This window comes from Engystomops pustulosus, chromosome 2, assembly GCF_040894005.1.
Source record: "Engystomops pustulosus chromosome 2, aEngPut4.maternal, whole genome shotgun sequence".
Classification (NCBI taxonomy): domain Eukaryota; kingdom Metazoa; phylum Chordata; class Amphibia; order Anura; family Leptodactylidae; genus Engystomops; species Engystomops pustulosus.
Window position 1 is genome coordinate 136144810 of NC_092412.1, and position 26926 is coordinate 136171735.

Here is a 26926-nt window from a genome sequence, read left to right on the forward strand (position 1 = left end):
AAAAATAATTGAAATTTGGGAAATACAGAATCCCAAAAACTGACACCTTGGACTTTGAGAAAAAAATCATTCCACCAACTATGTGGATTTGACACAGATTTTTTGATATTTAGTTTAGCGACAAAAAAGAATTAAAATTTGGGAAATACACAATCCCAAAAACTGACACCCTAGATTTTGACAAAAAAAATCACTCCACCAACCATATATACCTATTTTTTCAGCACAAAAAATGTGCTGAAAACCCAAACTAGGCTTATACTGGAGTACAATAAAAATATATCAAAACTCACCTTTCTGGCTTCCCCCGCTGCTGGCTATATACTGGGGCAGGGGGCTAGCTATATACTGGGGGATAAGGGCTGGCAGGCCGTATATTGGGGGGCAGGTGCTGACTATATGCTATGGGGCAGGGTCCGGCAGGCTATATACTGGGGAGGCTGTGACCAATGCATTTCCCACCATCGGCTTATACTTGAGTCAATAGGTTTTCCCAGGTTTTTGTGGTAAAATTAGGGGCCTTGGCTTATACTTGGGTCGGCTTATACTCGAGTATATACAGTATGTGGATTTGACATGGATTTATTGATATCTACTTTAGCAACAAAAAAGAATTGAAATTTGGGGAATATAGAACCCCAAAAACTGACACCCTGGACTTTGAGAAAAAATCACTCTACCAACTATGTGGATTGGACACGGATTTCTTGATATCTACTTTAGCAACAATAAAAGAATTGAAATTTGGGGAATACAGAACCCCAAAAACTGACACCCTGAACTTTGAGAAAAAAAATCAATCCACCAACAATGTGGATTTGACACAGATTTCTTGATATCTACTTTAGCGACAAAAAAGAATTGAAATTTGGGGAATACAGAACCCCAAAAACTGAGACCCTGAACTTTGAGAAAAAATCACTCCACCAACTATGTGGTTTTGACATGGATCTATTGATATCTACTTTAGCAACAAAAAAAGAATTAAAATTTGGGGAATACAGAACCCCAAAAACTGACACCCTGAACTTTGAGAAAATATCACTCCACCAACTATGTGGTTTTGACATGGATCTATTGATATCTACTTTAGCAACAAAAAAGAATTGAAATTTGGGGAATACAGAACCCCAAAAACTGACACCCTGGACTTTGACAAAAAAATCACTCAACCAAGTCTGTTTTTATAGGGCTGTGACATTACATAAGCCTGCCGGTGGCTGATTGGCTAACATGACTGCACATGTTATCGAGGGTGTTCCTTTCTTATTCCCATGTAACACGCTGTGCTCGCGGCAGGAGGAAAAAAATGGTTCCCATGAATCACCGTAAACTTTGGATTTTTGCAGAACCAAGGTTTTCCTGAAATTCTAAACGAATTCGACTTTGTTAGAATCGATTCACCCATCTCTAGTCATAAGTATTCAGACCCTTTGCTTTGACACTCATACTTAAAGGGGTATTCTCATTACAGAAAATTAATGTCATTCCTTTTATAATGAGAAGTTATACAATTTTCCAATATACTTTCTGTATCAATTCCTTACAGTTTTCTATATCTCCTCTTGCTGTCATTCTATGGAAAGCTGCTATGTTTACTACTAGTGTACAGTGCACAGGTGCACACCTTGTGAGAGCATACAGCTATACTTACACAGATTACTGTCTGTGTCATAACAAGCCATGCACCTGCCTGACCATGGTCAGATTTCTGTCCACTAGTAGTAAACATAGAAGCTTTCAATAGCAGGACAACAAGCAGAGATCTAGAAATCAGTGAGGAATTGATACATATGGTATATTGGAAAATGTTATAACTTTTTATCATAAAAACATTAACAATAATTTGCTTAAATTGGAATACCCCTTTAAGTCACACAATGTCCATTCCTTCTGATCCTCATTGATAGGGTTCTACTCCTTCATTGGATTCCAACTCTGTTTAATTAAACTAATTCAACTCGATAAGGTAGGGCATGCACCTATCTATACGAGACCTCATATCTCACAGTGCATGTCAGAGCACGTTAGAACAATATGTGTGAAGAACACATTGCAGATGTATGTAGACACCTGAAATGTGTTCTTCACACATATTGTTCTTCACATACTATTGTATTGTTCGGCACTCCTGTCTTCGGATAAGTTATCAGATGTACGCATCTGCAATGTGTTCTTCAGTGTTCTGCTCGAGTCTCCCTTTGACTTCAATGGGGTTCGTTACTCGAGTAACGAGCACTCGAGCATTTTAGTGCTTGCTCATCTCTAGTATTAACCCCTTATGGACATGTGTGGTAGTATTACGTCACATGCCAGGTGTGGGTGCATGGAGAGGGCTCACGGGCTGATCCCTCTCCATATTGCAGCAAAGGCTTACCGGTAATACACGCGGGTGTTTTACCACTGATCGCCGCCGGCGGCTTCAAAAAGATGGCATCGTATGGGCGCCGGCCGCTTTCTTAGGATCGTCGCTCCCCGTGACTTCATCGAGGAGTGGCGATCCATCACCATGGAAGCTTCGGGTCTTCCGAAGACCTGCGGCATCTTCGGGTTAACCCATTCATTACAATGTGCTAACAGCACATTGTAATGAATGAGGAGTAAAGTCCCCATATACTGCCATACTGTAGTATGGCAGTATATAATAGGATCTTACAGACAACTTAGGGTTAAAGTACCCTAGGGAGTCTAAAAAAAAAGTAAAAATAAAAAAAAGTTTAAAAAAAAATTATAATAAAAAAACCTAAAAACTCAAATCACCCCCCTTTCCCTAGAACTGATATAATTATAAATAAACAGTAAAAATCGTAAACATATTAGGTATCGCCACGTCCGAAAATGCCCGATCTATCAAAATATAACAACGTTTTTTCACTATGTTTAACCCCGTAACGGAAAATCGTGCCCAAAGTCGAAAATGCCACTTTTTGCCATTTAAAAAAAAAAATCTATAAAAAGTTTGTACAGTCTTAAAAATGATAACATTGTACACCACATCAAAAGCCACAAAAAAACAACACCTCCCAAAGCTCCGTACACCAAAGTATAAAAAAGTTATTAGCACCAGAAGATGGCAAAATCCCCCCCCAAATTTTTGTACAGGAGGTTTTAATTTTTGTAAATGTATGAAAACATTATAAAACCTATACAAATTCTATCTCTGGTATCTCTGTAATTGTACCAACCCAAAGAATAAAGTAGACATGTCATTTGGGGCATACAGTGAAATCCGTAAAATCCAAGCCTACAAGAATACGGCACAAATGCGTTTTATTTACCAATTTCACTACATTTGGAATTTTTTCCTGCTTCCCAGTACATGGCATGGAATATTAAATACCACCATTTGGAAGTGTAATTTGTTACGCAGAAAATAAGCCATAACACAGCTCTGTACATGGAAAAATAAAAAAGTTATAGATTTTTGAAGGTGAGGAGTGAAAAATGAAAATGAAAAAAAAAAAAGAAAAAAGGGCTGCCGCGTTAAGGAGTTAAGGAGATATTACAAAGTTCCAGAAAGTCAACTATCACTTCAGCCCTCTACCAGTCGGAGCTTTATGGTAGAGTCTGATGATGGAACCCTCTCCTCAGTACAAGACTTATGAAAGTCTACATTCAGTTTGCAAAAAACACATGAAGAACTATAAGAAGGACTATAAGAAATAGGATTCTCGGGTCTGATGAGACGAAGATTGAAGTTTTTGGTGTAAATTTTAAGCGGTATAAGTGTAAAAAACCAGGCACTGATCATCACCTGCCATATTCAATCCCACCAGTAAAACATGGTGGTGGTGGTGGTTATGGCAGCATCATGCTATGGGGGTGTTTTTCAGCTGCAGGGACAGGACAACTGGTTGAAATTGAAGGAAAGATGAATGTGGCCAAGTACAGAGATATCCTGGATGAAAACCTCTTCCAGAGTGCTCTGGACCTCAGACTGTGCCGAAGGCTCACCTTCCAACAAGACAATGACCCTAAGCACACAGCTAAAATAACAAAGCATTGGCTTCAGAACAACTCTGTGACCATTCCTGACCCAGCCAGAGCCCTGAACTAAACCCAATTAAGTCTCTCTGGAGAGACTTAAAAATACTGTCCACTAACATTCACCATCCAACCTGAGGGACCTGTGTGTGTATATGATGCTGTAATTTTAAGGCCTTGTTTATGCAGCTGTAATGGTTACTAGTTACCCCCCACTGTAGCACACAATTTAATCAAATTCTGAGATACTAAGGTTCCAAACAGTTCATCAAGCCCAGGCCCCAAGAACCCTTGATCCGTCCGTGGCTGCCACCATTGCAATACAAGATTTCGGACCACTACAGGGGGCAGAATTTAAAAAGAGTTGTCACAATTGGGACAGTTAGCAGGGGGCTAGGTACACAAAATTACAGGTTTTAATGGAGTAAATAGAAATACCGTCCAGGTAGGAACAATATCTGACAGCTCTAGTTTAGATCTATAGCTATGATCACATTTTTTATGAAAACTTGCCTGACGATCATATGCAGCCATTGCTATTTTATGACATCAGTGGGCACAATCCACTGTTTTGATGGGGTGGTGAGGCTCTTCAGCACAGCTATGCCAGCTTGTTACCCCCTGTGCTATGAGCCCTCCAGATTCCCCAATTTTAGGCTGGAATTAGAAGATTTTCTGTAATACTTGAGACCTGAGAGTCCAGAAGTAGCAGGAGCTAGCTGCAGGATGATATGAAAGACACAGAAAGGAAAGGGAGGAATGAAAAGCTTGGGAATGAGAAAAGCCCAAAGAGATGGAAGTGAGTGAAGAATGGAGAGGAGCGCGGAGTTAAGGAGGAGGCATAGAGAGGAGAGAGAGAGAGGGAGAGTGGGGGGAGTAGAGATAGAGAGGCAGAGGAAGGAGGAGGGATACAGAGCCCAGAGATGGAGGAGAAGATACACTGAGCCTGGCACACACACAGAGGGGGCACTGCTGCCAGTGCTGGACACACAGGGCCTTTCTCTATCCCTCCACAACAACAAGAAGCATCAGAGCCCAGAGGACTGGCATCAGGCACACTACATGGTACCCCGGGTATAACCATCGCACACTGCACCGGAATTCTACAGAGTGTCAGACTGTGGCCAACCTCCGGCACCGGGCCCCTGGGATCACTGCAAACACTGGGAAACTAGAAAAACCCGAAGCGATGGAAGTGAGTGAAGGATGGAGAGGAGCGCGGAGTTAAGGAGGAGGCACTGATAGAGGGAGTGTGAGAGACTGGAGGAGGAGGGATACGGTGCCGGGAGATGCTGGAGCAGATACTCGCAGCCTGCACTAGCTCTATGCGCTAAATACTCCGCTCCTCACTGACACAAGGAGGATTCCGCAGGAATAAACTTATCCCGGGAGATGTGACACCCGGATCATGGGACATCCCAGGCGGCAGGATACCCCTTTATAAAGTACTGCTAACAGCGACCAGGTAAGAGGCTGCGCGGATCCGCAGTGGATGGGAGCGGGTCATGTGCCCTGGCACCCTGCTCACCCTCTGCCAGCGCTCAGCTTGGCTCAGTCATGGGCGCTATCACGTGTCAGGTCAGGCTGAGGCTGAGCCTGGTTCTGGTCACTCTGGGAGTGCTGCTGGTACCACATATGTACAGTGCGGTGCTGTCACACAACATCATGTGTCTGCTCCTTCCATCACAGCAGCTCCGTGCAAGATGCGGAGGATGCCCAAATCTAAATGTTCCCTAGTCATTTCCCCTACGACTCAAAGAGTCCTACTAGAGCCCTCAGTGGCCTGTCTGCCATCTATGTCACACTATCCAGCCAATCTCTTCTAGCTGTTATCCATGTCATATCGATTATCAGTCTATAGATCGATCTATCATCTATCTATCTATCTATCTATCTATCTATCTATCTATCTATCCATCTATCCATCATTGTCTATGTCACACCTGTAATGCATTGCCTGTCTATCATCTATCATTTTGTATTTCTTCTTTATCAATCCACCGTTGATCTATCTATTGCCTTGCTGCCTATCTTATTACCCGGATTACCTATCTATCAATTGATCTCCTATCTATATGTCTGTCTATCTACTTCATCTATATTGCTATATATTGATTATCTTTCTTATCTGTTTCTATCTATCTATCTTTCTGTCTATCTTTCCATCTACATTTTATCTATCTATCTCCATATCTTTAGTTATATCTATCTATCTATCTATCTATCTATCTATCTATCTATCTATCTATCTATCTATCTATCTATCCATCCCTCCCTCCATCTATCCACCTGCCTTTCTGTCTATATTTATCTCTTTTCTATCAGTTATCCCTTCCATTAACCCCTTGAACATCTTTTCATCTTTGTAGGAATCACCATATTTTTGCTATACATGGGATAATCTTGGATTGTTCTGCTTTCCTCTGTATGTTTCTTCTGTATTGTAATGTGATGATTCTGGGAATAGCAGGGATGCCATTTCTCTCGTACACGAGGATGACTCCTGTGTCTTGGTTGGAGCAAATGGCTTGGACATTTTTCTCCTTAGTGTCTGGTAATGTGCAGTAGGTCCCTCTAACACAGTTAATTATTGGAGGCTTTTATCCATCCAAGGTCTTTCAAGCACATAAGTAACAGTGTGGAGCAGAGACAGATATCCAGATCTACTTATATTCTGCCAAAGAAACTTCCACATAATTGCTGGAGACAAAGAGAACTTGATTTTTTCTTATTTTACAGTGAAAAATGAATGATTAACACTGGGTCACCAGAGGGTAATTGTCTTACATTGGAAGCTTTTGTGGTTACGTTGAACATTCTGATAAAAGTATTATACTATTCTAAAATAAGAAATTGCTGCATGTGCTACAAAATACATGGGGTCAGAACGAGCTTGCATTGTGTTCCTATGGCAACAGTTAAATGAATGGCACAACTTCTGTCCTGTAAGGATTAGCGAACATTGTGGTAGGGGTTCCTTAATTTGGACCCCGCCATGAAGTCACAACTTTGGCGGACCTAGTCCATGTGATACCATATTTCTCCAGTAGAGTCCGCTGCAGGGAGAGTGAGTAGCAAACAGTAACCTGGCCCAGCCCAATCATTCATCCTCAGGGGCCTATGACATATTAAAGGGGCTTTTCAGTCACTGATGACTTCCAGCCATGACTTCATGGAGAACCCCTGCAGATGAAGGACATGGCGTCTGGAACCATAACCATATTGCAGATTACAGTGTATATTACAATACTTTTCTATCTATTTTTACATCAAAAGTCAATGAAGAACATATTCAGTCAATAAATTAATAGCAGTAGATTAAGAATGGCCTAACCCAGAACATAAAACCTAATAAAGAAATGACCAAGGTCCAGGTTGGACTGAATACTATTTACTTGGCTTGTACAATTCATAAGATGTACATTAGCAACCTCTACCTAAAAAGGCACCCAAATTGATCCTTGCAGGAACTGTACTGTACATAAAGAGCTATCTGGAATCGAAATCCATGCCCATTAAATTCCGACATGTTTATGGCTTCTGTAAACATCATAAGTATGTGATGTACTGGCTTCATTAATCTCATCCTAATTTCCATACAACACCTATAAACTCCTTGGACCAGCTCCTTTTTGGCCATTTGCATTTGGTGCATTTATTAATGTGAACCTGTATTCATTTTACTAACTCCCCCAACATACTGCAATTTATTACTGTCACTACTGCTGAGGTTGCTTTGTAGATACAGCTACTGAGGCTCAGATTGAGCTGATAAATGCACAGGGAGAATTACTGGGACATCAGGTGGCACTGACTACCTGTGAGTCCCCTATAGATACAGAGGGCACATTCATTTATGACATATTCCTATATTTACCACTTACATGGCCAGATTTGTTTGTTATTCAATGATGTACATCATGAAATACCTAATTTATATGTAATTTAATCCAAAATCCAATTCTGTTACCAAGTTTTGGTTCTTCCTTCAGCCAAGTCCCAGATAGGGATTGTAAAGGGAAAACACTGCTTGATAATCCTGCTGGTCTTACAGATTAGATAGGGTAGAGTATCAAAGACGTAACTCTTGGTGTATTTGGACTTGCACCATTAATGGTAAGAATGAGTGCAGTGACCTGGCCACTCTATGTCACAGATCACTGTCTGCCCTTTCTGTACAGCTCTGTTCTCAGTGCGGTCACAGCAGATTTGTTGTGCTGGTTTTGGCCGGGGCTTTACCTCATGCTCTACACCACCTTTTAGCAGGATGGCCGATACCTCAACTACAATACACTCCAGCAACAATTTATTGACCAGCCAAGCCCTGATCATGCACTTGCACACATCCTTTGCGTGAATGAAAAACTCCCTAATACTGAATATAATAAGCATCACCAAACAGAAAGAAAAAGTTTTCAACATAAACAATGAACAAAGCCAAAAATCACCAGTGATAAGTGGGTTTGGGACATGTATCTTTATTTCTGCTATTTTAATTGTCAAATTTTTGCGACTTTTGACGTATTTGCGGCATTTCACTGCTGTCGCTTTTCAAGTACAACTGTCTTGTGCAGTGCGCCTTATACTGTATATCTTTATTCTCCACATGTTCTGTGAGACTTTTTACTCATGTATCCCTTTTTTTTTGCTTATTTTTGTGACCTTTTAGGTACAAATCTGCACCTGGTCCACGGCAGGTGCAGAGGAAGGCTTTTTTTTCATAGACTGTTTTAACATGTAAATTGGAATTATTTCACACGTTACTCACACAGTTTTTTTTTCTTTAAATTCATACATTTTTACATTCACATTTTATTGAAATTTATTGGTTACTTCTAAGGGTGAGGTCACACATGGTGTTAAAACATACGTTTTCAAACGCTTCACAACAGTTGAGAAGAACAGATTTGCCTAATCACATTGTTGTCAACAATTTGTTTACAAGACACATGCATTATTGCAATGTAACACATATGTTAACACCAGGCTGACACGTGCATGTATTAACACTATGTTAACTTGGGTGTTAACATCTTGTTAACAGATGCATTTTGTAAATGCCATGTTGACAGCAATATGAGGAAAATCTTCCCTTTTTCAGCTGCTGTGATGTGTTTGAAAATGCATGCGTTAACACAACGTTGACTAGTGTTTAAAAATGCAGGTAACGGCCTCAAATCCAAAATTAACAGTTGTGTCCACTGTATATATCAAAAAGTAAAAAAAAGCCAAAAATTGCACCTGCTAGGACTGATAAAACGAAACATGTATCACAAGAAAAAAGACAGGATCATACATGAGGCGCAAAAAAGACCTCCAAAAAGTTTCAATTATACACCAAAGAAAAAAGAACTAAGATACGTGTTCCCCAATGTGTACAAGAAATATTATTTAGTGATAAACTTCAACCTCAGCCGCCTGAGATTAGCAGATTGCCCACTTGTGCTGGTCCAGCCTGTCACCGCTCTGCCCTCAAGTACAACACAGTAAAATGCTACCTATTCTTCAGGGACACTTTCAGATCTCAGTCCTCCCCCTACTGGTGGCTCAGTAGGATAGGTACAATAAGTAGATAAGTAGAGGTTCTTAAAACCTCTTCTTATGTACTGTACTCATAATAACTAAGCTCTAAGATAGAAGTGCCACCTGCCTGATGGGAATTAAGTCTCACAGGTAAGAATGCACACAAGACTAAATTCAAAGCTGATAGGCGGCTTTACAGGCATTAATATAAGGGTGTTATTGTGTATGTATCGTGTATAGAATTGATGGGCAGAATAATCTGGGTGTCAGATTACTACAAGAGGCAATCTGATCTCTTTAATGTGAATTCAGTTTATGGGAATGGCATGTATTTGTAGTGGTGTGGAAACATGGCATGTTATAATGGTCTTTGGTGACATTACAAACTTGGGCAATGCTATAATTATTAGTTTTGGCTCTATTTGGATTATATAGGGTTAAAAAGTCAGATTTCCTACAGTCATCAAGGGAACCAGTCACCAGGGAAACCGCTTAATAACAAGCAAATGTACGTTATAGGCACTTTTTTAATGGTTTCTGCCCATGTGTTCAATGCTTCCTTTATCCTGAAAAATATAGTTATATCCGCAGGGGGCGGGGTTTCGGGAAACAGTAGTAAAGCATTCATATATCCTCCCGGTTGCCTCGACAGGTGACTCCTGCCTCCTTACCAGCGTGGAGCTGGTACCAGCCCTGCCTCCTTGTTCTTGGTCTCCTCCCCGTCCTCCTGCGGTCTTGTCTCAAAACTCGCAGTCGGGTTTAACCTCGGCACTTAACAGGTTAAGTGCGGTGATCACTGCCAGGACTGACCAGGGCAGTTGCAGATGTATTTTGGAGAGAGCTCAGCCAGTCCGCAACAACAGGCGCAGTTTGCATTGTTCTTAGTAAATGTTCCCCATAATAAATACCTGTGCAAACTCTAAAAACATTCTTTTATGCAAACGTTGACAAAAACACTGGTGTAGTCACAATAATATATCTGGGCCAATGAAGCTTATTCACTGCACTGCTCCAACAGAGTGCACCACTTTTTTTGGTGCACCTTTAACATAGGGCATGCAACTTTGCATGTTAAATGTGGCTCATGGTCCGACTGAGCACCGGAACGCCCCCCTTTGGTACATAAATTGTTGCATTAAGAATAGTTCAGACACGTCACAAAACGGTCGCGCGGGGAAACTTCTAAAATACCTGTGCAAGCAGTTTGCACCTAAACGGACGTGTATAGTCCAACAGAAAACTTTTGCACGGCCCTTAGTAAATGTGCCCCTCTGTTCTCAGATACAGCACAACCTGAAGTTTTCCATCTGCTTGTATCAATAAAAAAGCCATTGGTTTTATCTCTGCTGCTGAGAAGTTAATTTAAGTTTTGATATGTAATAGTGAAACATATACCCCAAACTGCATGTAACTAGAGCCTGGATACCTTTCCTTTAATTAAGGGTTGTTCTACAACACAGCTCTCCTGGAGAAGCCCTTTAATGTTGGGATCTGTGGAGCTCAGAACATTACAAAGGATTCTTAATAATACTGGACGTACACTGGCAGGTTTGCTTGCTTTGCCTTAATACAGACTATGCCGGTTTAGAATGGCCTGTAAGCCATGAATAAATAAATGATATTAATTACTTAATCAGAATATAAATGAATCATTAACAAGCTCTATCACTTTAGCAGCAGCGGAGTAGAAGAGAATTGTTCTATGTGAGAAAATATGCGAGATGTTGATGATGACTTCCATGATGGCTGTAAATGCAGAGTCTAATGCATTTTATACGTAGTTGTAATGCTGTGCATGTATTGTCAGGATAACACTACCCCAGGCAATATTTCCCAACACTCTTCTTCATTCCACGAATATCAAACTGCTAATACATTGGATCTGAAAGTGCTACAGTATGTTACATTACCGTATATATCTTTGTTGGTGATTTAGTTCAATGCATTCTAGTAGCTTTCTCATACTCGGAGCTAAGGGTTAATCGTTTATTTGTTTTACCATGAGCAGAACCAGAATTTACTGCAGTCTTCTTTTTTATTATTGTACATTTATAGAGCTGTTGAGACATGCACCTTATTTGTTGTAAACAGTTGGAAAGGAATTAAAATGAGTCTCAATGTGGTCAACATTCCTCCAAGATTCTCCAATCTACGGGAGATTACCTGACCTTGAAGTGTTTTTAGATTTATGATTTATTTTGACTGGTTTCATATTATGTGCATGAAAGTAAGGATGGAAATGTACTACATTATTTGCCGAGTAGCTACAAACAATATAGAAAGGAAAAAGGTCAGCTCACCGCACAGCACAGCTGATTCAGGGGCTCTGAAGTTCTTCGGCACGGACAAACTTAGTTCCAAGTCCAGTGGAAACAATAGAAAAAATCCAGCTGTCCGAACTCCATATAGATAAAGAAGCCTTGGTGGATGTAGTTAAAAACAGTATTCCATCTTTGTTTTCCACACTTAAAACACGGCATAACGGTGAACAGAGGGTAAACGCACAGCCACCGGTCAGAAAATCTACGCGTTTCGGAAAGATTTCTTACTCATGACTGAATGTGGGATGTGCACAGGTGAGTTAAATTGTGCAATCGCAGATCACATGATCACACTCCACATACTAGAGACAAAACATTTAAAATCTTAAGAAATATAACAAAACATAGCTATAATACAATGGGATATTATAAACACGGTGTAAACGTTGTATTTTATACAGAGAAAGCCACTATATTTGATAAATCATATCTTGTCTTTTGTTTAAGCCTAATGGATATTTGGTGTCAAGAGAAAAAATCCAAAAGCTTTCTCTGTTTAATAGTTTGCGCCTATGGTCCCCTCCCCGCAATGGTTTATAGACTTTTTCAATGGCAGTCACGGTAAAATGAGAGCAATTACCATTATGTACAGTTTGTAAGTGCCGCAATGCCATTGATATATTCACAGCTTGTCTGTTTTTTGCGTCTGATAAATGGCGTCTAATTCTGGTTTTTAAAGTACAGGTAGTACAACCCACGTATTGGACTTGGCACATCACGCATGTTATACAGTAAACAACATATGTAGAGTTGCAATTAATGTAACTGCGAATATTAAATGATTTTTGTGTAGCTGAGGATGTGATTACATTCGTAGAATAAACATGATTGCAACATATGCATGTATTGTGTCCACATCTATAGAAGCCTTTTGTTTGTAACCAATGGGAAGTCCTGCGAGGGGCGGAGGAATAGAGGCTAGGGGAGAGAATTTGACCCAGAGTGGGTGCTTTTTTTGAAACAAAATTAACATTGCCATGTATGATGTTGTGAAGAGCATCGTCACACAGTAACAAGGGTAAGTATTTTTGTATAAAGGATTTAATTTCTCAATTTTTTTAAATGATTTTTTTGCTTTTGTTATTTTGCATTGTCAGCAAATTCTTTCTAGGGATGTCATTACTAATATTGACAGCCCTTTTCAACATCCAATTTGGATATTGACATTGTCTAAGTTTCTCACAAACTTTTTTAGATTCTAATGTGAACTTATTAAAGTAAGAACAGTTGCGTTTTGTGTGCACTAATTCTCCAACTGGTAAATTCTTTATGACATGGCGCGGATGACATGATGATGCCTGTAAGATGGAATTAGTTGATGTAGGTTTGGCATAGGGGGAAATGCTGACAGCATTGTGGCAGTAAGAGTAATATCTAAAAAGTTAGTTGCCGTGGAATTCATGGTGTAAGTGAATTTTAAGTTAAATGAATTAGCATTCATATATGTGACAAATTCAAGGGTCTGTTGTTCCGTGCCTCCCCATATCAGGAGCTGGTCATCAATATAACGACCATACCACCTGATATGGGGAAGGAACGGATTAGTGTCTGTGAAAAGAAATTTTTCTTCCCACACTGCCATGTAGATGTTGGCTAGCGATGGGGAGCATTTGCAATATTCCATTGTATTATAACTATGTTTTGTTATATTTCTTAAGATTTTAAATGTTTTGTCTCTAGTATGTGGAGTGTGATCATGTGATCTGCGATTGCACAATTTAACTCACCTGTGCACATCCGACATTCAGTCATGAGTAAGGAATCTTTCCGAAACGCGTAGACTTTCTGACCGGTGGCTGTGCATTTACCCTCTGTTCTCCGTTATGCCGTGTTTTAAGTGTGGAAAATAAAGATGGAATACTGGTTTTAACTACATCTACCAAGGCTTCTTTATCTATATGGAGTTCAGACAGCTGGATTTTTTCTATTGAGTAGCTACAAAAGATGATCACAAGGATAAGGAACGTATCACACCACTTGGGATATGGCCACTAGGACTGCAAGCAACCAAGAGAATAGGGGACTGAAAGTATATGAAGCACCATAGAGATGTCTAGACTTAATTTTACATTTATGCACGAGGAAGGTTGCAGCAGATGGACCCTAAGGTCTCTGATACTGTACATAGGAGATACAGTACAAAAGTCCGATTGTGGAGCAGCACAGCGAGTATAATGGTTCAAGTCTAATGATGGGTTCACACCTCCAACAAACCCGATCCACCAGTTTGTAAGGTCAGATATAAAAAAAATGCAATGAGGCAGCACTCCGGTAAGTGTAAAGGTAATCTTTATTCACCCATGGGAAAATAAGGTGCAACATTTCAGCTCATCCATAGAGCCATTATCAAGCATACTTGAGCATTATCAAGCATACTTGATATTGGCTCTATGGATGAGCTGAAATGTTGCACCTCATTTTGCCATGGGTGAATAAAGATCACCTTTACACTTACTGGAGTGCTGCCTCATTGCATTTATTTGGATAGGAGATACAGTAAGTGTCTGTTTGTCACACAGTTCATAGTTTGCAAGTAGATGATGATCCATTCATTCTACCATGCTATACAGTATAAAATACATTTTATTTTTACCTTTTATTATAAGCAGAACTCTATGTATAGGTTATACATGCACAAATCAGTCACAGGTAAGATTTTCTGATGTTTGTGCTAAAATGGCCTATAAGGCAAGTTGCAGAACTTGATTTCCATTTGGTTTAGCTTCATCTTATGGCCTCTATAGAACCAATGTGTTACTATTAATGTATAATGTACTATAAGACAATTTTCTTTTGGAAAATCAGTGGTTGACATATGTCGCTTTACTCTTCTTTGGGTACATATTTAGGTCATGGTAAGTTCAGGAAGCTCTCCGATACTGTACACAGCACTGTGATGATAAATTACATGTCGTCTTCCTTGACACTCAGTTTTTAGACTGTTAGTCTCTGCCATACAACACAACTGGTCTACTACGAGAAGGTGAAGTGAACATTCATCAATGTAACTCTCTGCTTTATTCTTTTTTTACAGCAAGGTCCTTTCACTCTATAGATGGTGCATTCATTGAGACCACAGCTTCCAAATTTCTCATTTATTCACTCACTTATGATTTATGTTGCAACCTAAAACACAGGTTCTATTGACTTTATAGTATAATTCTTGTAACATAGACACAGGGATATCACAGCAATTATGGGAATTCATTGGTTTATTTTTTAACATTAAAATGTGATTGTTGGAATATTATATGTATGTTTATGAAAAAATAAATAAAAACAAGTTTTAAAAAAAAATGCTTTGAAGCACATTTATCAAGTGTTTTAGGACCTACATGTGTATAACAGTTATTTCCCAATATTCACTCTTTACAGTAAAGAACCATCTGTATCTTATATTTCCACTGATGTTAGAGCTCTATAAACAGGTATTAGCTGAAGTACAGTAGACCACTGCCTCGTCTTCATAACATTGTTAGTGGTTTCTTGATGGACAGTGAGGGAGCAATTAGATTTCTGGAGATTATAAGTAAAGAAAAGTAGAGGACGGAGTGAAGAGATGAGTGGGGTGCAACTAGACTTATAACCCCCAGCTGGGAAGTTTTGTCTAAAATTGTAATGAATGGCATCAGAAATAAGGATAAATAAGTGGACGGTGTAAGCTGTCAGTTCTTGGAACTGGAAGCAGAAGAAATGGTTAAAACAAAAAGACCAAATAATAAAGGTTAAATGAAAGGGTCAGAATATTTAACTTATAACTCACCTTCAATTTGGTTAGGGACTCCAATTTCTCATAAAACGAATTCAATATGACATAATATCGTGCTACAAAAACTCTCACAACAAAACAATGGCTATCCACCCATAGACACGTCATTATGTGATACAGAAAAGTAGTTTCTTTCCATAGCCAGTCAAGAGTAAAGGTTAACGACCAGGCTTCTGTATCCAGGTCAACACATCAAGACTTGCATGCTGTTTCTTGTGCAATGTTTCTGGCATAAAATGATTAGTACATAGGACATAAATTAAGAAGTGAACTACTACCATTAAAGAAGCCAAACAGTAGCTAAATCTCATTGTGCGAACTTCACCTCAATACTGCAGTTATCTCCTATATTCAGTGCATCATTGACATGCATCAGTGCTCCACGGGCTGAGCTCATACTGGGCAGGTGTCTGCTGTATTATGCAGCACACACCTGCTGTTAACTGTTGTGATCTATGCTGGTACCAATAGTACCTGTTAGTTGCTCTAGGGAGACCATGAAGATCTTTGGAGGGTGAGAGAGGGTAGATCAGTTGTCACAACAGCCAGGAATAAGTAATAAGGGAAGAATGTTGTTATTTTTATTTTAGCATCAAGGCATAACAAAACTACTGTATATTAACAGGGTATCGTCATGATCATAGTAATGACTCATTTAGGATAAAAACAAAGAAAATTTAAATTCTTTGTCGATTCCATCATATTTGAATCTTTTTTTCACCCGCCCAGTGCATTGCATGGAATATTACATTTCCTTCACTTCTTTACTTTTAAATATTTTAGAATATATGTCATTACAATAAAGTAAAGCTTAGTGTTAGACCTACTTTATAATGAAAATAACTGATCTATAAAGAAATCTCATAAGTAACATAGTATTATATTATCAGCAAAGCAGCAGTAAGAGCATAAATTTACCTTCATGTTGGCCATGTTAGAAGCTTCTTTAGGAATCAGTGGATATTTATACACCTATTAAATGGAAGCTGCCCAATCAAGAAATTTCCTTTCCTATTGTTTCCCTCACTAAAATTTCTGCTGTTCTTCTTTTAAAATCTTAGGTGGATGTATTTTACATTTGGAAAACTACCATCAAAATTGATCATGAGAAACTTTGTGACTGTGGTAATCTTCTTATATTTGTTATCCATGGCTTCCTTCTAAAATAAATGAAAATTATGTTAATGAGCCTAAAGCACTCCTGGGGCTTTTACTAAAGCCCCTGCATGCTGTAGCTCCTCCCTTCCACTGTGTGCTGAAACTTTCTCTGCTGTAGTGAGATATCAGACAGAGGTAGGGGGGAAGTGCTGAGGGGATGGGGGAGTGGGAGACCATGTTATAGCCTGTGAAGCTGGAGCACAGAAGGCTGTGGTAATACCCCCAGGTGCCCTTATGGTTCATTAGTGTAATTTAAAAAGTTACATTTAGAAGGAAGGATGCCATAGATAAGAAATATAAGGAGATGACCACAATCACAATGCCTGTATCTATGGGTAAGTGTCCCTGGTTTATCATGATGGATTTTGATTGTAGATTTCCTTTAACCAGCCACGAGGGCAGGTAGAAACTTCATATACTCTTCATCTATGCAGTTATCACACTCTATCATGTCATGTGAGCGGACCTGAGCCTGATGCCCTCCTGAAGTCCCAGCAAAATCTTGCCAGATTTAGGAAGATGAATGCATGTCTAGATAAAGTGGCTTCATGTTTCTCTTCATAAGGTAAATTTGCATATATGCCATTCGAACGCACCAAAACATTATTCATTCTCCAGCAAAAGAGGCTTAGTGAGATGTACCATTGGAAAGGTCAATACTTGATAGTGCACATCTTGGGGTCAGTTTAGGATGGAAACACCACCTGACAGGTTCCTTTTCAATAGTATCTTCATTCTCTGTATGATGCCCGCTGGTGCCTATATGCAATTGTCCGCACTACATGAGAAAAATGTAGAGAATGCAGTACCCTTCTAACTGTCGTCAAAGATGTCATTGAAGATGTACTTTAAGTTGTTTATATTTGCTTTGTGCTGAAGCATAGTAAGGTTGAATAGCCATCAGGTTCAACCTTGCCCTCCTGATCCAGAGGATGAAAATAGAAACATAAGATGTCTTATTTTAAGTCAGAAACTCCTTTCAACAGCCAACATGATGATCACAAGAAATTTCTTTATCACAAAATCTTTGCAACCTAATGTTGAAAGCTTAATGATGTAATATTAACAATAATTCATAACTTAATAATTTGGCAATATAACCTTATATAAAATATTAGATGTCTATATGCTCTAAGTGCTACAAATAAGCCATAAAGTTTAATATCTCTACAATATATGTGTCATACCTGTTACAAAACACATTAATGGATGATTCCAGATAAGTTTTTTTTTAATTAAAATTCAACCAACATTTTTTTCTAATACATTATCTTACCTCCTAGTGTTTCGCAGGGCCACACAGCAGCACTAAAGACTTGATCAAAAATACAAATCTTAGTGCTTCCAGGACTATTGCATATGAGTTACAATACGGACAGGTCGAAGTATAATTTTAGGACCATAGAAAAGCACTAAGTAGTTAATGATACATTCACACCACAATGGGAAAGATTTAATGATATTTTATTATAGGTGGTTTTAAATTGAATTTGATGTAGACACCAACTTTGAATCATTTAATGTTGGCGTTTTTGTGCTAAAATGTTGTGCCACATTTTGGGATTTTTTGCTCAAGTTGCTCAAAAACATCCATTTCAATCTAAATCATTCCTGTTCTTGCTTAGTCACATCATCTTGTTATAGAAGGCACAAAAGGTTTCTAAAGAAAGATACATTACATCCAGTCAGTGGCGTAACTAGAACCTGATGGGCCCAGTGCAAAGTCTGTGCCAGGCCCCCGACTATAATGTATGGTTTATAGTAATAGTCTTCTCATATGGGAAAGTGACACCATAAAGGCCCCCTAAACCTCTTGGGCCCGGTTGCGATCACAACCTCTGCACCCCCTCAAGTTATGCCCCTGCATCCAGTGATGAGTGGACCTGTTGAAATTCGGGCTCAGTTGAACTGAGCTGTGAATCTACACCATGGAGAGGTTCTTGTAACCTCCAGACTCCTTCTGGCTCATTAGTATACGTTTAAAAGCAGATTTTAGAGGGAAGGGAAGTTCCTGGATCTATGAGGGTCACTAGTTTATCATGATGGATTTTGATGGTAGATTTCCTTAAATCTCACTTTATTCAGTGGGGGAGATGTATCAATCGGTCCACAACGCCAGTTCAGCCCTGAACAGCAAAAGCATCATACAGTGAAGTTTAAGAGCATTTGGACTGAAAGCCCACTCTGCCGTGACCAAACCTCTCATTAGCAGAAAGATTCAAAAGGCTAGACTCACCTTTGCTGAGGAGCGTGTGTATTAAAGTGTGTATTAAAACCATGAAGGGGTTTATCATGTCATCGCAGATGTCATTAGAAAGTGTCACAATAAGGTTCTATTTTTGTGCTGGCACCACTAAGAAAAATCCTACCAGCCGCACCAGTGGTCCTTCACCTGTCCATAAAATGAGTGGTCACATGACTGCTTTGTTCAAAGCATGGTCCCGGTGCACGATCCCTGAATTGGCGCAACAGACATCATTCAGATGAAGGCAGCACAGGCGCACTGAAGAGGCCTGAGGAGTGGAACTCGAGCAGGAGCTGTTGTCAGCTGTTCTCCGCTCCGCTGTTACAGAAGGGTGATTTCTGCGCATGCATACCCTCGGCCCTTTTCAGTGCGCCAGTGCGCCATCATGTGAACGATATCTGATGCAATAACTCTCCAGCAATGTCCATTTTATGGACCACAGGTGCTATTGGTAGGATATTTCTTGAAGGTGCCAGCACAACAATAGCACCTTATTGTGACACTTTCTAATCACATCTGCAATTACATGATAATTGAGAATGTGACAGCATTATTAACATTTTTGTGGAAAGGTGGCCAACCCCTTTAAGCTGTTGTCTGAGGGTCCTAACAATGTTAGTTGATCTCCTTAGGACAAAAAATCTGGGTATTAACTTGCCCTTTTTCCCAGATATCTGCCGTCATATGAGAATCGGGAGGCTCCATAAATATTAGATAGGGGTATAGAAAGTGGCAAGAAAGGACAGGGAGAAAGGGCTAATAGTGTGACATTTTAGGGGGTAACAAATGGACATAAAGCTGTAGATTGTGCTCACCGTTTTAGGTTGTGCTGCAGATAGGCACAACACTATTGTAGGCTTTGTGGTGATAATTTTTGTCTGGTGCTGCCTCCAGAGGATAATCTCCTAAATGGAGTTGCCAAACTCTATAGGATGTGGTGAAAGTGGTCTATTGTTGGGGTCCAAAAGGATGGCGCACACAGAGAAGAGTATACTAAAATTTTTTATTATTCAAGGTCTTTAAAACACAACGCGTTTCGGGGAGTTCTACCCCTTTCTCAAGTGAACAAAAGACAGATGCCGAGGAAAGTGTGGCTTCCTCCTTGGGCACTAATATTAGATAAACCTTCCAAAGTATAAAGATTTAGGTGGAGGAAAGCCAGCTAAGGGGTCTGAAAAAGGAAAAAGCCATTCATATTCCCCAATCATGTTTACTCCACCTCAGGTTGACTCAAAAATACATAAAATAGCATCTGTTAATGTAGTAGACACTTTCAATCCTTTCGTTTCATTTTTCCTTCTGGAAAGTAAAATGGTGGTGTACAAAGCAAATTGATCCATTACTGATGCACAGACTGGTACATCCCTTTGTCATTAACTGTAGATGATGAGGAGAGTTAAAGGGGTATTCCCATTTCAACAAATAAATGTTATAGTTTGAATAATAAAAAGTTATACAATTTTCCAATATAATTTCTGTATCAATTCCTCACAGTTTTCTAGATCTCTGCTTGTTGTCATTATATAGGAAGCTTCTATGTTACTTCCAGTGGACAGAAATCTGACCATGGTCACACAGGTGCACAGCTTATTATAACACAAAGCTCTGATTACTCTGTGTGATACTAATGAGCAGTGCACCTGTGTGACCATGGACAGATTTCTGTCCACTATAAAATGGCAACAAGCAGAGATCTAGAAAACTGTGAGGAATTGATACAGAATTTATATTGAAAATTGTATGACTTTTCTCTATTCAAGCCATAACATTAATTTCCTGAAATGGGAACACCCCTTTAACCATTCAATTCATGTGTTAAAAAAGCACTTGTATTTTGGTAAAGGTTACATGCATGCTACAGTTTTAGACTTTGCAAAAATAGGGATAAGGTTAAAGGCAAGTGGATGGCTTTTTCTGGAAGAGCCTCCACTAACAGAATAACTACCACTTGTGGTTGCAAATAGTAGCACAAATCTATGCCTGTTGATACCAGGGGTGATAAAGATTTCATTTCTGGTACGGATACATACATTTTATTAATAAGCTTGTGCATCTTTTGGTAAATTTGGTGAATTCTACTCCATCAGACTTTTAGGGTAATATATTAAGCTGCTGAATATATGACAGCTCACAATACAATAAAAACATTGCTTGTTTAGATTGCTAAACCCCTCAATGACCATCACAACCATGATGGCCCTTTTATGGCGGGAGTTAAGAAGAAGATAATTTATTCTGAAATCTCATTTCCCAACATGAGTCATTCAAACTTTTTGGAGATCAACAGGTTGGTTCAATTCCTTAGATGCCTGAGATGCCACTTCCTTTGTTATCATGCATCAATGGCAATACAGTTGTGGGGTGGCAAGATTGATTATGGATCAATAAGTGGATAATATGATAGCAAAATCTGCAGAAAAACCATTAATGGATTTGCAGGGGTTTGTTTAGCATACTTACAAATTAGCGATTATTTTCCTAAAATAACTCTTGAAGTGTGATGCTTAAACATTTAATAGATGCTAGGAAGTGGCATAGCAAGACCCAAATAGGCCCCTGTATGAACTCTGCATCTGGGCTCCATCTGGGCCACCTAAACTCTCGCTGATACCCCTCATCTTGTAGATTACACTTGAGAATACATATGTAGGCTACACAGACATATGCACAGAGTGGTCTCCCCTCATTAATAAAAAGTCCAGCTGCAGCCTTCCCTCATTAATACAGTGTCCAGCAGCCTCTCCTCATTTCTAAAGTGTGACAAATAAATCTGTTGTCATTAGCCTTTGATACAGAATTGGGCTTTGATTTGAACATAGGTTCTGAAAGGCAGAGCACCACCGATCATAAATTCATTGTCATTACTATGGATACTATGGTTGGACTGATGTATTTTTCTAACCTCTTTTACTATGATAAGTGATCATTTTTTTCCAAATGGGAAACTCTTTTACGTATGCTGAGCTGGTTTCATGTGCCCTCTCCTCACGAATACAATAGATTTAGGAGCATTAGCTTTTATGGGAAAATATATTGTTTTCCTAGTAAATCTGGCATTATAATATGCTGCCCTAAAGGGAATCTGTCACCCCGGATTTATGCCTTCCTAGCTGAGGGCAGCATAAACTAGTGATGGATTACATCACAGGTTTCTCCCTCCTGCAGATGATCGACAGTTTTCTACTTATAATGTGAATAGGCAGAAAGAGAACACATGAGGTAAGTGAGTAGATACAAGATAAGATGTGCTGTCAAAGTGTCATATAATATGGTTTGTTCAGTATAAACTGATTATATATTATTGTGCAGTTGTAATGTATTAGAAGAACATGACTCCTACATTCTGTCCCATTATAATAGATTCAATAAATGTATGGTATTAACAGATTTCCATGTTGTCATTATGTCAAAAAAGGTCAAGCCTCATCAATCTTTTCTGACACATTTTACATAAAATTGTAAAGGTTAATTACTACTGCAATAATGCAGAAGCTTGTATGGATCTTTAAGCCCCCCAAAGGGCCCTCACCCACACACACAACCCTCGCAAGACTCTTTACTGTAGAAAAGTATGTTAAGAGCACTTGCTATGTATGTAATCCGTCCCTCCTCGCCATCTCTTAGCTGTGAGTGTGTGGGAACCTGACTGTGCTGCATTCACCTGAATGAATGGGCTTTGCGTGAGGGTGTGGGATAGTATTCTATTATGTGAGCATATTATGGATATAGAAAAGGATTGCACTCCAGCTAGCCCCAGCTTATCAGAGGAGAGAGAGGAGGATTCAGTCTGACAGCTTATCAGTCACTGGTCCGTGCATCGGATCCTGCTGTTTCCCTGATTTTTCAGGTGCAGGCACCGTGACTTATGGTTAAACAATACATTTTAAAACAACCTTACTCTCTGTCCTCATTGTGCCAGTCCAGCAGCTCTACATCTCACCCACAGAATGAATGTGGTTACACTATGTGCATGTTAAATACGCTGTGGTTTGTTGATTAAGCTCATAGGCCGAATGTCCTCGGTTTAAGGGAACGTCAGTCACCTGATTTATGTTACTTGTCTCCTTTACCCCTTGTTGCCAGGTATGTCTGAGGAGAAATGGATTACATGTGCAGATGAGTTTATATAATGTTTACAGGGTTACAGTTACAGGGCCGATTCTAACCTTTTTACTGCCTGAGGTGAAAATTGAAATGGCGCCCCCACATCTTGCTGCCTACCCTTGATCCCCTGCTTTATTCGGCCCAGCATATTTACAGGTCAATCTTTAAACCTGTCACCTGTAAAACCTGCAATAGGAGCTGCTTACTAAAGTAAGAAGCTCCTAGTACTACAACAGACGCAGCAGTGTTACACTGCTAGCGCTATCGAAAACCTCCGATAACGCTAGCAAACACTGCCGCGCTGTACAATTGAAACTGCAAGACCACGCTGTAAGCGGTTGGGCATATTCATGAGGGAGTGGGTTAAGGGGAAGTAACTGCTGTATGAAGCTCCACAGTCACCGCCGGCGGTCCAGGGGTGAAGCAGCGCCTCGCACCACCCACTCATTAATACGCCCAACCGCTTACAGTGCGGTCTGAGGTTGGAGGTTTCCGATAATGCTAGCAGTGTAACACTACTGCGTCTGTTGTAGCAGTTTTTACAGGTGACAGGTTCTCTTTAAAATGGAATCTACAACCTGATTAAAAATACAGTCATTAATAATAATTGATAATATCCCCACTCAGAATCCCTGACCCACAATCAGAAGGCACAGGCTCCCTAGCCCTCTTTGACTGACTGACATTGACACTACACCAGTAGCAGTCAGTGACACAGACATTAGTGACATCTAGTACCTTACAGATGACAATCTGCTCCTTCAGGAAAAGAACTTCGTTACCACTTCTCCTGGCTGTGACTTATCACTGTTGAATTTGATGACAATTTTTTTCAGCTCCTGGCAACACATCTCCCACACTGTACCCTTAAAAATACCACAGTTACTTACAGTATAGTGTCACCTGGATAACAATGCTTCTAAATAATATATAACCCTCACAACTGTCCCCCGTATATAAAACATCCACTGGCTTATGTATTATGCAGTATGAATAATTTATTTATATACAGTCCCCTTTTATTTATTCATTTATATAAAATTCCTTCTAATATACATACGAGCCCCCCCTCATTTAATTAAAATATGGGCCCCCTAGTTTAATTATTGTTTGAATATATGTATATTTGTAAAATAATAGTTATGCTGCATTGCCAACATAAGCTAAAGAAAAGTCTATGTATATAGCTACAGAGCATGTATGAAGTCAGGTGGGCTACAAATTGGAGCTGAATATGAAGGCATTTTAATTTTGTATATAGCTTCTGTAACATCACATACATGCTTCTGTTATAGTGTGTTTGGACGGCCAATGTTACCAAAGTAGCAGAGCACTGCAGCAGCCAAACTAGGTCTACTACAGCATGTATAGAGACACAACTCTGACAACCCCTAGAATCAGGGCCGCTTTTTGCAGAAGTGATGAGCAACCACAAGAAAACTGTAGAAGATATATAACAGCTCAACTCTAATAGGACAAGGGCTAATACACACACTTATATACATATACAGGTTTATATACAAGTAGATATTCATATACAAACAATATACATGATCTTATACACACATAAACATGATCATATACATACTCATATACAAAAACAGATGCATGCTCATATACACACAGAGAAATGCTCATATACATACTCAAATAGATGGACATGCTCATATACACACCGATACATGCTCATATATATACTCAAATAGATGAACATGCTCATATACACACAAATACATGCTCATATACACACATACATATACATGCTCTTACACACACAGATACATGGTTATATACACACACAGATACATGTTCATACACACAGGTACATGTTCATATACACACAAATACATGTTCATACACACAGGTACATGTTCATATACACACACAGATACATGCTCATATACACACAGATACATGCTCATATACACACAGATACATGCTCATACACACACAGATACATGATTATATACCCAGAGATAAATGCTCATATACACACAGATGCATGCTCATACACATAGATACATGCTCATACACACATAGATACATGCTTATACACAAGCAGATAGAAGCTCATACGCACAGATACATGCTCATACACACACAGATACATGATCATATACACACAGATGCATGCTCATACACACAGATACATGCTCATATACACACAGATACATACTCATATACACACAAATACATGCTCATATACAAACACACAGATACATGCTCATACACACACGGATACATGTTCATACACACAGGTACATGTTCATACACACAGATACATGCTCATACTCACAGATACATGCTCATATACACACACAGATACATAATTATATACACACACAGATACATGATTATATACACACAGATACATTCTCATATACACATACAGATACATGCTCATACACACATATATATATACATGCTCATACACACACACATACAGATACAAGCTAATAAGCACAAACACATACTCATATACACACTTCTTGTATATTAACACTCAATCCTTCACATGTCAACAGTTATCACATGTTTACCTTCTGAGGTCAATCTCTGCTGCATCCCAGGATTGCCAGTGTACAGCTCACTCCAGAACCTTTCCTCAGCAGCTCTGCAGCACAGCCACTTACCGGACATATCTCCTGCATTCAGTAGGGGGAGCTCAGAGGACAGGATAAAGGGGCATAATAAAGTAAAGTCGCAGCTTTCTGTGCTCACTTTCCTCCAGAAAGCCCACACAAACTCGAGCAGCTAATATAATAAGGGATCCCCTACCTGGCACCTGCTAGATCACATGTGTTTTCCGGCAAAAAAAAGAAATCACTTTTTCCAGCCTATTGATTAGTTGATAGTAAAAAGTCCTTGCTGCATAGTAAATTATCCATATAATGGATGGAGGAGAGAGGAGAGCAGCCGTCAAGATTGTACTACATGTGAATTATTCAGTCGTCCATGGGCTGCTGCTTGAATGGCACATACTGTAACTTACCCATTCTTCCGCCCTCTACAGGGTCCAGGTATCTGCCGCCTGAGCAAGATTTTCATCTTGCCTCATGGCGGATGTGGTCCTCCACCTATATTACCTAGCCACTGAAGTTGTTTCATCTAAAATTTCTAAATGCAGAAGAAGAAATAATAGACCTTAGATCTAGAAGGGAAAGAGCAAACTGGAGTCAAAGAATTGACTTGGGAAACATTTATCAAGGATCCTTACAGAAAGGACTTTATTTGTGGATATCTTTACACCTTATTTAACATAGGTGGTGAGGCCTAAGATGCATCCAGCATTTGGCATTTATTTCTAGCATAAGCTATTCTGACCAATTAACATGCAAAGTTAGACTATACAGTCTTAAAGTGTGCCAATTTTTTATTCAGCCTTGGTCACTTTTAACATTATCTATGCTTTTTATGACATTCTGGCAAATTTTCTCTCAGACCTCTTTTCAAACTCTGCAGCCTTGAATAGCACCTGTCTTCATCTTCCGTCAATTTTATTACATACTTACATTTACAATGAAGCATCTGTTCTCAACTATAGGTTTTTTTGTTGTTACTAAATTATTCTCAGAATAAATATGTAATTGGGAACTACTAAAACAAGCACAATAGTAGATTTTCTTGCAATTACTGTACCTTCTACAGATGCGTCCACACTTAACTGATCTCCGGTATGGCTTAGGATTGCAATTTTACTTTCAATTCTGCAAAATATCACCTCCTACTGTACTGAATAAAATCCTTGATGGGATTTTATTTACACAATACCACAGGATGGGCCTCTTACTGATATCAGCCAAAAAAATTAAAAAAAGGTTA

General features: G+C 39.3%; 1 protein-coding gene across 1 annotated transcript in view; it reads left to right on the forward strand.

Moving 5' to 3' along the window:
- Positions 1-4783: 4783 nt before the first annotated feature.
- ADGRB2 (adhesion G protein-coupled receptor B2) overlaps positions 4784-26926 on the forward strand; it is a 300446-nt gene continuing 278303 nt past the window's right edge. The window contains exon 1 of the mRNA XM_072136618.1: positions 4784-5449. The gene's annotated coding sequence lies outside the window, so the exon portion shown is untranslated. The remainder of the gene's footprint in view (positions 5450-26926) is intronic.